The 12,433-nt window shown below is 38.1% G+C and overlaps 1 protein-coding gene across 2 annotated transcripts in view; it reads right to left on the reverse strand.

Annotated features, from left to right (window-relative positions):
- Positions 1 to 12,433, reverse strand: part of LOC117422955 (serine/threonine-protein phosphatase 2A regulatory subunit B'' subunit alpha-like) — a 74,514-nt gene that overhangs the window by 61,543 nt on the left and 538 nt on the right. The window lies entirely within an intron of this gene.

Raw genomic sequence — 12,433 nt, forward strand, 5'->3', positions numbered from 1 at the left:
AACACAGGCGTTTCCATGACTATGAATAATACATGTTCAGTAATGTATCCAGCACAACATGTACAGTACACATTTGTTCTGTTAAATGCCAATGGATGTTTAAAGTAGATATTTTTTTATTGACTGCCTGTAGATTATATTCTAAATTATATTCCAATGGTGATCTAATAACAATATGTATTAAATATGTGTGCCTGCAGGGGTAGTATAGAGTTCTTACAGCATAAGTACTGGCCTATAATACCTATTCAATATACAATATTTGCTTGATAAAATTAAGGTTAAGAAAGTGTTAGCAAACACCCTGCAACTTCCACACTTCTTACTACAGTACTCATTTCTCATGTCTCTTCTGTATACCACAGTTGAGTACTTACCATTGCAAGCTATGAATGCACATGGCATTCTGTGGCAAACTAAAAAAACAAAATAACTAAGTCTGTAACAAGCATGAAATTCACAGGAACGTTGTGAATGGGACAAGGAAACCACTCTATTTGCACACAAGATAAACTCTCACCAAACTACTTAAACACGGATTTGACTTGCACATAGAAGACACTTTTACATATTTACACTGACCATAACGAAAACGTGGGTGTGTTTTGTTATGTTAGGAATCTGAAACATCAGTAGAAATTCTCTACATGGTCCAAGCAGAAGTAATGCAGAAGACCTTTTACCAGTATCCCAGGAAACTGGGGAATTTTACTTGAGGCGCTTCATTGACTTTTCATTCATTTATTTTCCATGGATCTGCTTTTGTCGGAAACCGCCTTGAAAGCTGTTTGTGAGAGAGCTGATGTGAAATGCTTGAGTGACACAGCTCTGAAGATGTCCTTGATCGGCTGTCAAACCTTGATCAACACTACTTCACCTCAGTAAGTGTGTTCCTGATCACTGCAGCACCACTGATTACTGAAAATGTCTGTAATGTTAGGTTTAGGTTCTGTATACACAGCTATCACTTAATAACCACTTAAATAAATACAGTATAAAATCGCTGCTTTAAAAGCTGTGGAACAGCAGGCATTTCTCCATGTGCTAATACCATAACAAACGTAATCTTTGATTTAAAGCAATTTTGACTCACAATCATGTTCAATTCTCTACACAAATACCATTCCTGTGAGACTGTTTTCTACATTCATCCTTAATTTACCCATCTGTGCACTCACTGAATTTCACTAGAAACACAAAACTGTAGGCATTCCAGTCTGCACAACTGATAAAGGCAGTTTCAGCTGCAGGAAAACAAGTTTCCTCTTTTTTATCTCAAGCCTTCTTACGAGTCTGTCATACATGCTGGCCGTGGCTACAGCCTGCAAAAGTTTCTGTTTTTGTGTCACTTAGTCCCCACCAGGATTAAAGCTTAACTGGATCCTATAATTACATTGGTGTATACCGCTTTCCTAGTTTGGGACCATTTAGGTTTTTATAAAACAGAATGTTCTCAGAGAGGCACCTAATATGTCCCAGCTCATTCATTTCAGATACAATGGCGGAATCATTTACTCTCTGGAGATTCCAGCCTGTTCTAGACTACTCTCTATCGTAGGTGGACAACTCTGTGGTAAAGATAATGCTATCATTTACATTTACCTGAAACAAGAACAAGATGTCTTCACTGCGACACCTAAAAGAACAAATCGAAGAGGCAGGTGTGCTACACAAACACGCAAGCTATTCTCCTTCACATTTCAGACTGTGAACATTCAAATAAGAACAGAGGAGAATGTGTCAAACTAAACATACTTTATAACAGTAGTGATTTTTGAAATCTAATACTGTACGTACCCTGTGCACAACATGAATGACCCTGCACATAACATGCAACGTATATATAACTATAACAGAAAGTCTTCTACAATGTGTGTGCTATACCCTACTGCTATGTGATAACCATATTTATTAAATCAGTTAGACCCAGCAGGCAGAGGTTAACACTGTTTTCACTCTGGCTACACCTTTGTATAAATCTATCCCCTCTGGCATTCAGTTAATCCATGGAGCTCCGGAAATTAATGTTAAATGCTAACATTTGTCAGTTAGATAAAAGAGGTAGATAACAGTGGTGGGAGTACTCTTGCTGGAGTCCTACCTTTCTGTCAGCAACATTTTTGTTTTCACTTATTTGGAATTCAATGTCGTGGCAATGCCTCTTATTTACTTTGATAACATGTGCTTCTATTGGAATCCTTCCACTACTACTGGGCTAGATAAATAAAACATAATGACATCTGTATTTAAATACAGGCTTGAGTGCCTTGTAAGATGTGGTAAAGTGAGATTGTACGTTTCTACTTCCTCTATAGTGTGCACGCCTACAGGTCAGCTGTCTAGAACACACAGGGCTCTCACAGTCATTGGTAAAGGTGGGTTGCCGTGGGTCTCCTTGAAGTTAAAACCTGAAGGCCGCAAGATCCTTAGCTTGGCCACTGACTTACCATGTAATCCTTGTCACCCAGCATTAAAATCAGGATGCCAATTTAAAAGGACTATACCCACCAGTAGATATTGCTATGTATCAAGATGGACCCAAGAGTCAACTAGTAGTAAAACAGTTCATATTAACCTTTCTATTTAGATGTTACAGTTTTGCACCCTTAAATCTCACTTTATTTATTTTTTAATGAAAACACAATAAAAGTATAACAACACTGGATTTTACCAAAGTAGATGAGCTTTTATAGTGAAATGTTAGTTACCCAATTAGTTAGCTTCATTTGCACATTTCAGTGCCCGTCTAAGAACGTCACTAAATAAAAAGGACCTGAAACCCCATGTACTTTATATTAACAGTATTTCAGTGGAATATATACTTATATTTGAGGGGAGGGGGTATGTGACAGCTTGTTTAACTATTAAACCAAAAAATAGTACAGACTCAAAGCTACTTGGAGAAAAGAAATTGTCTGAATTTTTTTTTTTCGTTCCACGTGTTATGCGAACACGTATAAAAGAAGTCAAGTCATTGAATATCTTTGTTCTTTTTTTTTTTTTTTCCTTGTTTAGGATTTGGCATCGATTGTAGCAATGCAGAATATTTCAGCCTCTACTCCTTCATTACTGAAACAAAGGAAAACTGTGTTCGCACAGAGGCCAGCATCTGCAGCATACTGGAAGGCTGTTTACCCACTGAATTACATTCCATACTGCACGTCGGAACTGTGACATTAAAACTTTAGGGCTGAAGAATCATGAATAATACTTGTGACTCACTCTCTTTCAGACAACAGCTTTCTAGTTAAAACAGCTGCATGCTCCACCTTGCAGAGGCCAACAGAGATAGGATTAGCCAGATTTCAAGTATACAGATCAATATTCTACTGCATATGAAAAATATATTACAGGGATGCAAACTAAGACATCAGTTCAGGTTTTAAAACATGTTTAATTTGATGCACCTGATAAGCACTGTTAACTGGCTCGGTTGTGTAAGAAACCAAAGAAAGCATTTAATCATATGTGTGCAATCAAGAAATGTGGATGGTATCCACAATTCACATAGATATAAGGGACCAAATGCCATTACACTAGTATCCTTTTATATAAATATAACTTTAATGTAACCCTGTCATGCATGGCGACGGATTAAAAAAAAAAAAAAAAAACTCTAGTTTTGATGAGGATGCAATTTGTTTCCCCATATAAAACAATGACCAAAAAAACCCCAAAAACGAAACAAAGTTAAATGAAATCTATTTGTGTGTGTGTGTGTGTGTCAGCTATTTTCAATATTTCCTGCATGAAAGGGTTTAAAGTTCCAGATAATTGTAAGTCCAGTTAATTGTATGGGGGGGGGGGGGGGGGGGGGGGGGGGCGTGAGCATTGTTTACGCAAATGTACACCTAGTCCATGCAGCCTCACCTGTACAGACACATGTACCAGACTATTGTAATAGACTGTCTACTTAGAAGGGAGTTTCTCGGAGAACAAGGAGACTACTATGAGTAATAGATACAAGTAGAAACAATAGAAAAAAGGAATGAAAGAAGATTGTTCAGTTCTTTAGTTAAAATAAACATTGGCTGAGGACCTGAAGACCAAGACTTTCCAATCCAAGAACACAAGTGCTACTATGAAGTTTTTATTTCCTTTTTGATGCACTGCAGCAAACCGTGCTGCTGCTGCTGCTATTTGTAATGGCATAGCAGGCAGGTGCTGTTATTAATGTTTTCCTGACTACTTTAGCACTTGCGTTTGATTTCTTGCAGAATGCAATATGTCACTGTCTCAGAACTTGATGCCTTTACTGCCCTAAGCTTTTAATATTGCTGATGTTGTTGACTAAATATAATAAGAAACTTGTCTAATGGGCATTAGAATTCGATGGAGACAGAAATGTCACTTTTGCATGCACTAGACTTGACCTTGATTTGGTAGATAAAAGACAAAAGCACTTAATAGTCTAGATGAGCCATCTTTGTCACCTAGTCCAGCATTGTGTACCTTAGCTGTGTACTTTTTGGTTGAAGGAAAGATCTATACTACAGTACACTATAGTGTACATGTACTATAGCATCTGTAAAACTAAGCAGGTGACTGATTTTTAAAACTTAAGTAAACATTTTTAGTTAATTTGCTCATATCAGTTTCAAAAGTATGCATCTCCTTGCTTTTGCATTTCAATTTAAATGGATGGTCTGTTTTGCTCAGTTAAATCCTGTTGTTAAAATGTAATTTGCTTTTTTTAGTTTCACAGACTTAATAAATCAAGATTAACTTACTTGAGGTTTTTGTTTTTTTTTTGGTTTTTCTAACTTGGTTAGAAAAACCAGGCCCAGAATTTTGAGGAACTGTTTTACAATGTCTCAACATTCCTTATCCTTAAAGTAACGTCATATGCCTTGTTTTAAACACATTTTGATCTGCAGTTATTGCTGACCACAAGTCTAGGAGTGAAAGTGTGACAATCCTTAACCAGACACAAACCGGTTTTGCTGCCAGACACCCTGGCTTCAGAAACACTGTGGAGCTGTGTAATACAATCCGATTAGGGTTTCAGGGTGCCTGTGCCAATACTGAACAGTAATTATCCAAGCTGGCTTAACTGCTCCAGCTCAAGTTCAGTGGCCTCTCTGACAGGGGGATGTTTAAACATGGTTAACTTGTCTGTTGACACCACTCCTTTTATGTCAGACGCAGTGAATCCACCCCAAGTTTTTCTGACACACAGATGTTAAAATGGGGACCTAGTGTGACAGTGCCAAATGAAAGGCAACCTTATCTTGTGGACTAACTCAGTCCTCAAACACTCATGCAGACAAGCCTTGCCTGTGTAGTATTCACTAAAAATGGAATCACACAAACGTTCTGTACAGATGTATTGTTTAGCATAATACTGTCACAGTGCTTCAGGGAGTGGGAGTTTGTCAGGACTTGACTGCCTTAGGAAATGTTTTTTTTTTCTCCTTTTTTCTGTATCAAACTGCCTATTACAGCCCATGCCTGTGCTTTATCTCACCTACACTAAACAAACAAGAAATTTACAGAAAGAAAAATAAAAAAAGGTCTGGAATTCCTTTTACAGCATACTACATAATACAAAGAATAAACAGATTGTCTCATCAGAATGCTGCCTTTTTCAACAAGGTGTCAGTATTAACACAGGGGTAAATAGAATCCCACTTCCTAATCCAAAATAATATCACATATCTGACCTACCTAATATCCATTAAAAATGAACCTGGTCCATTAGCAGTGCATGTCAAATTATACAGGGCCAAACATCTCTAAAGATATATCCATGTTTAGAACCCCCCTACAGAAAAACAAACAGTCTCAGCCACAATTACTCAGGCAGGGTCCCAACTGAAAGAGCTACTCATTATAACCCCCTGGGTGTCTGACAATTTACCATAGACAGACCAGTTTGGCCCGATCTTTGACGAAGTCTGTGTAGTATAATGATTTCATGCACTATCCATTCTCCTCTGAAGGCTTGGCTTCAGATCACAAGCGAGCAGAGTTTTTGTCTCAACTTCAGAGCTCTTTGGATAGTAGTCTACATCAAACTGCAGTACCGCATAATTCCACCATTGCAGGCAGTCTCAAAAGACCAAGGTTTGAATGGGCAAGGACACTAAACTTCTCCACCCCTAAAGAGAATGAGACCTCTAGGGTTTGAGGCTTAGCCCCAGCACTGTGGGGAGACTCAAATTACCACTGTTCTCTGGAAAAACCAAGGTTCTCAGTCAATCACGTTTCATCTTGTTCTGTTTTTTTTTCAAGGTCCAGTTTTCACTTTGTTCCATCACAATGCTTGATGCTTAAAGACAGCCTTGATTCAAGAGGGATTCACAGGGCTACTTTGGCAGCATTCCTTTTTTTTGGCACAGCCAGGAGGTTGTGGAACGTTCTCTCTCAAGCCATTGTGTCTCTTTCCGTTAAACCTGGCTACAAGCTGTTACCACACTTGGCTGTTCTATTTGGAGGGCTCTTGTCAGTGAAATGCAAAATATCAATTAATTGTAGCACTAATTTAATTTTAGCAATAATTTAAGATGATTATTTTTAAATGGTGTCACTTGGTGTTTAGTGCTTGCAGTTTTGAGGTTTGTTGGTGGCAGCAGGCAGAAAGCAAAAAATAAATCAGTCATGAGGTTAAAGCTGGGAGATGACATCTGAACAAAAATAATCCTCAGGCTCCAGCTGACGTCCACTTTCAATGACCTATTTTTACTTACAGTAATATCATCTGCATGACTAACAAAACAATCGGTTGTTGTGATGTATTACACAGGATGGACTCGCAACGGTCTAAAAGATCAAGCACCACATGTTATCTTTGTATCGTACTTCTCAAATGCAGTTCTAGATGGTTGTACAGTCTCAGCTTTTACATTTCTGGGACACAGCTTAGTTTGCTTACAGTTTGCTTGATTGGGCTGAAGTGGTTTGGATTGAAACATTAAAGAAGTGTATTTATTCACTCTCACGCACCCTCCAGGAAATAAGTGGTGTACACATATATGGAGGGTCCTCATCTTCAATCTAAATATTTGTAAAGCAGTGCACAGTAGGATGAACAGTTTACTGTTTATTGCAATCTGAACGGTCTATAGGAGCACAAGGGTATATAACAAAGGTTTGGAGAACATTTTGTGCAAATTCAAAGCATACATGGCTAAGTGGACTGGGAACCGCCTTCAGAGAGTTACTGCTTTAGTCATCAGCCATTTTCACGGTCTGTAAATAAAAGTCCCAAAGCACAAACCGAACCAAACCACTCGATTGGCTATTTTTATTCATCATGTGCCTCAAACAGCTGTACATACAGTACGGTCACATGTATTGTAGGTCATAACCTACAAAAACACTCGTCAGGGTACTAGCAATGCAAAGCTTTTACCTTTTACACTCAGAAATGCTCGCAAATAAACAAGATTTCAGTGTTTTAAATCCCTGTGCAGGATTGGAACTTGAGGTGGGAACCTGTCTCCATGCTACTAAATAAAAGACACCCTCACTCTTTGAAAGAGCAGATTTGCAACTGAATTGTAAAAATACAGACTGTCAGCACCCCATGAGATAGTTGAGGTGCTTAAACATATTCACATTTATATGTAGTGTTTGTTCTGTTGTCAGGGATAAGATTTCAACATTTAAAAGTCATCAGGACCACCTTCACAGCCCTCTAATACCAGACATATCCATTTGTATGCCATCCATTTGGCGTTAAAGTATGTGGATTGGCAGGAAAGCAGTGAAGAGGTCAGTACTTCAAAGTACAGGCCATGGAAGAGGCTGCGAGTTTTCGATTTGTTTCCATGACGCTCTGGGGCTGAGCAAGCAGCATGCCAAAGTTCTATAGGCTCCACTGTTGACACGGAAACTATGGGTCCAATGGGCTAACTCTGATCTCTATGGGAGACTGCATCCATTCCAGAACCAGCTTTAATAGGAGAAGTCACTACAGAGCTACAGTGATAATCTGATTAAAGTATGGTAATTAGCGGTTGGAGGAAATGGGATACTGACTGTATGCCACCCAGCTTTGCACACAAAGGGCAGGAAAAATAAGAACAGTTGCAGTATTAATTATCTGTTCTGGAAGCGGACAGCAGGGATTGAAAAGTGCATGTGCTTTGTTTACATGTTGCTTACATTAAAATGTAAGCCGAGCTTCATGTGGATGAAAGCAGACAGAAAAGTTTCAAGACAATGTATTTTAGTTATGGCAGGAATACATTTGATATACAACAAGAGTGTAGCTACCTGGCCTGTGTACAGTCAGTGTGGTCTTCAATAAGCCTGGTTAACAGAGAGATTCGTAAGCAGATGACTGTCCTCCTCGCTGCTGTGGGAGAGCATTTCACTGCATCTCTGTCTCACTGGCTCCCGAATACCTTTGACCTCCCAGGAGGATCATGAAGTCTCTTAGCTAATTGAGATAATTTCCTTCAAGAGAAAAGCCCGGATTAGCACAAGCCTTGGAAGATGGCGCTTCAGCATAGGAACATCATTCTCTCCCCTGCTCCCACACTAGAAAGAGTGCAAAGAAGAGCAACCAGAATTATCCCGGGTTTAAAAGGCATGTCGTATGCAGACAGGCTAAAAGAATTGAATCTATTCAGTCTTGAACAAAGAAGACTACGCGGCGATCTGATTCAAACATTCAAAATCCTAAAAGGTATAGACAATGTCAACCCGGGGGACTTCTTTGACTTAAAAAAAGAAAAAAGGACCAGGGGTCATAAATGGAGATTAGATAAAGGGGCATTCAGAACAGAAAATAGGAGGCACTTTTTTACACAGAGAATTGTGAGGGTCTGGAACCAACTCCCCAGTAATGTTGTTGAAGCTGACACCCTGGGATCCTTCAAGAAGCTGCTTGATGAGATTCTGGGATCAATAAGCTACTAACAACCAAACGAGCAAGATGGGCTGAATGGCCTCCTCTCGTTTGTAAACTTTCTTATGTTCTTATGTTCTTATGTTCACACCACAGACACTGGGAACCTCTCCAACATAGACCAAGAGAGAAGTTGGGATACTTGACAGAATCAGAGAAAACTCTATTTTTTTTTTCTTCGTATCCATTGCCAATATCAGAGTATATCAAAAACATGTCAGATATCGAGAGTAGTACAGAAGGTCCCTCATACTGTGAACTATACACGTACAATTTACTGCAAACACTGTTAATTAATAAAACTAATGAAATGATGCAGAACTGTAACCCTACAATTTGTTTCAGTATCCACAGGTATCCTAGCAAAATGATCAATTTACACAAACCCTTTTAATGGAATTCAGAACCATGTTATGTAAAATATTTTGTGAATCTATGTTCAAAGTAGATCATGCTCACATTCTGAGTTGGGTGAGGCCACCATCAAGGCATGTTCACACATCTTAGATTCAAAGCAGTAACAGATCAATGCCTATGAGAAGAATACCCACAGGTGATTTAAAATGTTTTCGGGTGTTCAAACAGAACTGTATGAAAGAAGCAGAAGTTAACCTGCCAAAAATATTAACCTGCTCAGTTAACAGAAAAGTGGCTGATAAATGGTATGTTTTTTTTTTTTGTTTTTTTTCTTGGTCATGGGTTTAATTAGCAATGTAGTGACGCAATGCTTAAAGTATTTTTTTCACATTGACATCAAGTCAGATTTATGTGTTTTCAGCGTGTTACTATATATTTATACTTTAAAAGGGGCCAAAAAAGTGTTAGGTCACCATATTCTTTATCCCTGGGCATTTTCTTTGTTTCATTAAAATATATTAGAGCCCATTTTCCACATGGATAAGTACTCTTAAAAGGTCAAGTGCACTAATGACATATGATCCAAGTGACCACAAAGCTTTGTAGGAAAGTTCTAAAATCAGCAGGAGAATGTGTGGTAAGTAATTACCTTTGATTTTACAGAGCAGCAAAAATGAGTCCCCATCAGCACAAGTTAATTTCACTATAGCCCCAGGGAAGGTTTGTAGCAAAAAGAATGATCTTTCTGAGAATGATGTGCCATTACTGAACTCAGGTTTAGCTTTTGCTGTTCTCTTTACTGTAAGAGTTGGACTTATTGTTGGGTGAGGGAAACAAAATACAAATAAAATGGTGCTGATTTGTACATGTCCTAGAACAGTCCGGGCTTGTCAGGGCCACATCGTAATAATAAAGGTCAGTTCCTACATCCTCGATGCAGATTATTTACAGAATTAAGGGTAAACTGCTAAAATTCCCACAGCAACCACTTGCTTATCAGCTGTAAAGTACAATCTAAATCATATTTAACATGAATAATATATATATATATATATATATATATATATATATATATATATATATATATATATATATATATATATACACAGACACAATAATTGCTATAGGTAGTTATGCTAGTCATTGCAGAATGCATCATCTCACACATTGAGGGCACATTTTAACCTGAGCAGTGCCTATTAGTCTGCACTTCAAATATGAGGCTTCCATGGCAACAACAATTACCACCCAACTGCATCTGACTTGGATTGTCTGGGAATTAATATCGTAACCTATTTATTCTCCTTTTAAGATAATGCCTACATTAGTTCTGATGGGTAAGAAGCTGCTCCAAAATTGAGATTTAGTATTTATTTATTCAATAAATTGTTTTCTACGAAATTCAACTACGCACTTCAGAGACATGGGCATTGCATATTCCCCAAATTGATCTTTAGATTTGATCATGCAAGCAGGATTAGTTGATAACCTCTAGAACAGAAATCTACTGAAACCCATTATTCCAGGCTAACCACACTGACAACAGATGGCTGGTGGCAGGAATTCATCACAGAGGACCTGCAAAGTACCCAGTCAAAGACAAATACCCAGAAATAAGAAATCACACCCTTTGAATACATTGGGATAATCCTGCCAAGATAAATGAGATCTGCTTGTAAGCGTTAAATATTCAGAACTACTTGCACACACTGTTGAGTGTTCTTGCTTACATATCAACATCACAATGATATGCACCCCCCATGTTGAGAATTCCAGAGTGCTGTATACATGCTTAAAAACATATAAATAACCTCATATGATACAATACCATATGCAGCCAAATGTCATAAATGAATACTGAAAAAAATAAATTTTGCTAATAGATTTGTTTCCATCAGATTTAATACTCAAAGCTGCTAGAACTACATTTTTACTGCACAATCTTCAACCGGAAAACAGTGCTCCTAGTCTATGCATATAATCTTAATGAACACCTCCAGTTCAAAGCAGGCTAGTAAGAAAAAAAATAGAGCCTAAAATAAAGCGGGACTCTGATTATAAAAAAAATCATCAGTCAATGCAGTACATGACTGATTAGTTTGGAGAACAACCCTAAATAACAGAAAACAGGTTCTACTTTTGGTAAATTGCAGGGGAAGCAATTGCACTCTGTAGCCTCTCTTGATGGGGGTAAAAACAGAAGATAAGAAGATGTTCCGGAGCTCTAGTTCAGAAAGAGCACACACATTCATTAGCAGCAGGATGCCACGTTTGTTCCACTTGGGAGAAATACTGCTAATCGCCCATGAATAGCTGTATTTCAGGATGCACTAGACAGAGTGGGAACGAGCCAGTACCCTGCTGATAAAATCACTGAGAATATATTACATCTTTAATTGATGGCTCTCTTTTAATATAAATGTCAGTATTTAAAAAAAAAAAAAAAACACCACACCCTAAAGCAAAATGTTTAGTTTCAACCCTTTTCACTTCATCATAATTCTGAAGAGTCTTAAAATTATTGTTTAAATAACCACTGAACCCAAATTACACATCTCCATAAAGACAGCTGGGGTTAGCCAACATCCACATTCACATAGCACTATTACACTTGGTATATTGTAGCTACTGCCTATTTTAGAAAATAGCATGCTACACATTACAAATCATATGCACAGTTGGTTTGTGGAAACTACTGCAGTAATAGCATTCATCTTGCTCTTGCGATCACTTATTTGCAGGGTCATAAAGAAAAACAATGTGTGGTACAAAATGAAACATTTATGATATGAGCACAGCACAGTATATCTAACAGAAGCTCCCACATTGGTTACTGTTACTGGACACGTGCCCCCTGGGTATGTTATATAAATAGCTATCTGTAAATCACAATGGTTTTGCTGTTCAATGCGTTGCCTTCAAGTGCCATTTAATTTGCAGCCTTCTAGCATCATAGTAGATGGGAACAAAATCAACGGCAAGGTTTAGGCATACTAATCTCTATCAAGTTGTGGATCACCCAGCAAGGGAGTTGTGTAGGTTATACAGCGCATGTCCACTTCCCCCCCTAACCAATAAACACAATACTAGGATTGCATTTGACGTGGTGGTGCCTCAATGACTCTCAATTTCTTTAAAGTAACCCTAAGATCTTGCAAACTTTTGAGAAGCGATACTACACTGTGCAGCCCTATCTATATCCTCATACTGTACAAAAAC

The sequence above is a fragment of the Acipenser ruthenus genome, chromosome 17 (genome assembly GCF_902713425.1).
Source record: "Acipenser ruthenus chromosome 17, fAciRut3.2 maternal haplotype, whole genome shotgun sequence".
Classification (NCBI taxonomy): domain Eukaryota; kingdom Metazoa; phylum Chordata; class Actinopteri; order Acipenseriformes; family Acipenseridae; genus Acipenser; species Acipenser ruthenus.